Source organism: Capsicum annuum, unplaced genomic scaffold (assembly GCF_002878395.1).
Source record: "Capsicum annuum cultivar UCD-10X-F1 unplaced genomic scaffold, UCD10Xv1.1 ctg3900, whole genome shotgun sequence".
Classification (NCBI taxonomy): Eukaryota; Viridiplantae; Streptophyta; class Magnoliopsida; order Solanales; family Solanaceae; genus Capsicum; species Capsicum annuum.
In genome coordinates, this window is record NW_025846182.1 from 253545 (window position 1) to 253865 (window position 321).

The window sequence follows — 321 nt, forward strand, 5'->3', positions numbered from 1 at the left end:
TGGGTTGGACGTTGGACTCTATGTAACTCACATGGTTTATGTCGGTTATAGGATCTCCCAGTGTGTGTGTGTTTCCTTGTGTCTATGGTGAACGGTGAAGTGATTTGAAAGTGGAATTGTGAAAGTTATTCCTTCAAAAGATTTAAATGATATTTACATTATGAGAATTGATATTCTTGATTAACTGAAAGTGATTGACAAATTATATGATGACTCACATGTGTTATTATACTTATTTCATCCTCTCATGATTATGATGATTTTCTTCGGGCTATGTGAATCTTTCATACATCCTGCATATTTCTTATAAATATTTATGAT